The sequence below is a fragment of the Formica exsecta genome, unplaced genomic scaffold (genome assembly GCF_003651465.1).
Source record: "Formica exsecta isolate Colony F162 unplaced genomic scaffold, ASM365146v1 scaffold138, whole genome shotgun sequence".
NCBI classification, from domain to species: Eukaryota; Metazoa; Arthropoda; class Insecta; order Hymenoptera; family Formicidae; genus Formica; species Formica exsecta.
In genome coordinates, this window is record NW_021848711.1 from 781,599 (window position 1) to 785,114 (window position 3,516).

Sequence of the window (3,516 nt, forward strand, 5' to 3'; positions counted from 1 at the left end):
ACGACAGTTGTCGATCGTCGGCACCGATAATAGATAACTATGCATGTCTGCAGAATGCATGTCTCGAGGCCGCGCGACAGAAAGATGCATCGTTAAATCGTCTCGCGTGCGATTGCATCGTATCCATCATCTCATCGATGCGATGTTTTTTTTTTTTATTAGAACATTTCTCCAGCGACGTAGCAAAGAAATGAAAAGGTAATTTTTCACGGTTTCTTCTACTTTTAATGCGTGTCATTCTGTCAGATTCGATTTGATTAAGCAATCAAATGGATATTAATCGGATTATTTTTAATGCGATTAATAATGTTTACTGTCAAGGATTTCTATTAAAATTTACTCGTTATATTTTAAGTTTTAGACGGTTAATCAAAGTTCATAACTTCGTTTAAACGTGTCTTGTAGGATTAATATCTCGAATATTAAATTTATTAAATATATCTCAAAAAACTTAATTGTTTGCATTTACATTGAATGCAAGAGGAAATTAATTTCATATGCTTTCATTTCGATGTTCTTCTTTTCAAACTTTTAAATATACATCTTGCATATATAATCTTGAAAAAATATAAAAATTCGACGACTTTAAAAAAAGAACCCTGAAAAAGGGGACTCGAGATGATCTGTCAATAGAAGAAGCAATTCTCGCCGCTCGCACGCGTAACCATTGCGTGCTGTTCAGTTTAATTTATTACCAATTGATACTCGCGAAGAGGACGAGTATTTATTTTCGTAATTGATAATCAACGCGGCTAATCTTCGATGCAGCGGTAATGGCGATTCACGCGACTTGTGTGCGACGAACAATCGTCAACAATCCATTGCAGGGGTTTGATGCGTGCGTGCGGATTTTTTCTAATGAGGCAAAGGTCACTTCCGGTCGAACGGAAAGCGGATATGTAAGCACGTGCTCGCTCACATCCGTCACGGCCGCCGGCGGTTATGCTACCTGAGTGCGTATCAAATCGATTGTGCAAGAAACTGCTGATGCATTTCCGCTTGTCTAATAATAATTTATATATAATTATAAGTATAATTTATTGACAGTATTACTAATTATCTGTAAATCGAACGCAATAAATAAAGTAATTTTTATATGCTTATATATCGATATAAATTATTTTAATTATTTTAATTAGAAAATATCAGATTTATATAAAAATGAATATTTTATTTATGCATAAATGTAATGCGTATTGATTATTATAATTATAATAGCTAAAGAAAATGCTGCAAAATGGATCATTAAAAATTAATATTTAAGCTTTTGATAAAGATTTCTGAAAAAAATTGTTCGATCCTTCAAAATTGCCTTCTTAAATGTTTAGATGACAAAATCTTCTTTCTCGGCGAATCGTCGAGTTTTTATGTAGCTGTAAAAAATTATCAAATTTCAAGGAGTATTATAATTTCATACTAAAATACACCTACGTGGCCCCTCATGCGAGAGAATGCTCGAAACCTCGCGCTCGCGTTCACGTATCGTTACTTGACGAGATTGTGATACTTGAGCGAAATCAGAAGGGCGTTCACGTTCTTGTAAATCAGAGACCGATGGTGGGGACATTTCTCTCTTCATTGCATTCGCGTGGGCAAAATTCGTGTGGGCGAATTTCAGCAAAGGTCGCGGGATATACGCGTTTTCTTTTCTTTTCTTTTTTTATTTTCTTCATAAATCAATGCGTCTTTACGCATTGCTGTGTGTAACCAGAAGCGTATTCAGCGTTACGCAATCCAGCCCACCTTCTTTTCATGTAAATATTTTTTCTTCGTAATGCAATGCGGATCGGCATGCGCTTTCTTAAATATGACAGGCAGACGACAATCTCTGCAAGACGTATATATCTTTTCAAGTAGATCTTGTTTAAAATAAAAATCTTGCCTTTTTTAATATTATGCTAATATTCGATCGATTATTCATAATATTTTTGAAACATTTTCGCTTTTATAATTTTGCGCGTAACTCGATTTTTTGACTCGTTGCTTTTAAATCGAGTGTTGAAAGAATAATACATTTTCTCGATTATTAAGATAAACAATGCCAGGACTATAGCACCTGTCACTATCGTCAAAGTCGGCACTATATCTTCTAAACTAACCACGCTATAATTCGATGCCGGTGGATTGCTTTCTAAGAAATGTTTGCTCTTCAATCTATTTATGACGCCATTAAGCTGAAATCGCCGTAAACTGAAAAATATTTGAAACATTTGTCTTAAAAATTAACAACCACGAATAATTCTACTTGAACATAACTTTCTTTTATCGCAATCTAATTATTTCTTTTCAACGATTTATTACAATTCTCGTTAATATTATACTATTTTAATGAGATTCTCTCAGAATCTTCTCAAAATTTTTAAACGAAACTTTCATCTTGAAAAATCTTGTTAAAAATTAAATTTTTAAGGATAATGATATGAAACTCGTTAATTCTATCTAGAAAAATATATCCTTGATGCTTTTTCAAATATCAAAAAATTTGATGGAAAATGAGAGACGCATACTTTCAATGCGCACATTAGATAAAAAAGTATACCGCTTTATAAATAATTAAATTATATATCGGTATGCATTTTATGAACTTACTGATAATTCATGAGGCCGGTATAAGGATTTCCCTTCGTCAGAGCCATCGCTAAACTATCGGTTCTTCCGGTCTCTATATGTATGATCTTACACGTCAGATAAATGTTCAGAGCGTTCTTGAATGCCTCCGTCGTGTAAAACGCCAAGTTCTTCCGCTCGCAGATCTGCGTGAGAATTATTGCCGTGAATTGACTTTAACAAAAAAAAAAAAAAAAAAAAAAAATAAATTTAACCAATTAAACGCGTTACTTATTACAAAAAATAGTGCGCAAATCGTCCCTGTACGTTGCTACTTGCGTTGACACTGACATTAGAAAAATTCGATGCCTTCCAGGGACGATATTCGCTCCCTATCCACTGAGCTACGCTGGATCCCTCCTTCAACTGTTAGACGCGATGCACTCACCCCAGAAAGCCGAAATGATCTCATCTTTAGAAAGGTACGGGGTATTCTTAACAAGCTCACACCGGAAAAATTCGCAAAGCTGAGCAACGACCTGCTCAACGTTGAGCTTAATTCCCATGTGATTCTCAAGGGTGTTATTTTCTTGGTACGTATTGATGCGTCGTAAAATGATGATATTTATCGTATAAGACGCTTTGATGCTGGTTCATTAAAAAAAATATCAATAACAATTTTTTAGATCTTCGAAAAAGCGCTTGATGAACCCAAGTACAGTTCTATGTACGCACGGCTGTGCAAACAGCTGTCTGACGAAGCCGCAAACTTTGAACCCCGTAAACCGATCGATGAAAGTCAAAAAGGCCAGAGCACATTCAGAGTCCTTTTACTTAACAAGTGCAAAGACGAGTTCGAAAATCGTTCAAAAGCAAGCGAGGCGTTCGAGAATCAGGATGAGCTTGGTCCAGAGGAAGAAGAGCGCCGGCAGGTGGCCAAGCGCAAGATGCTCGGTAACATCAAGTTTA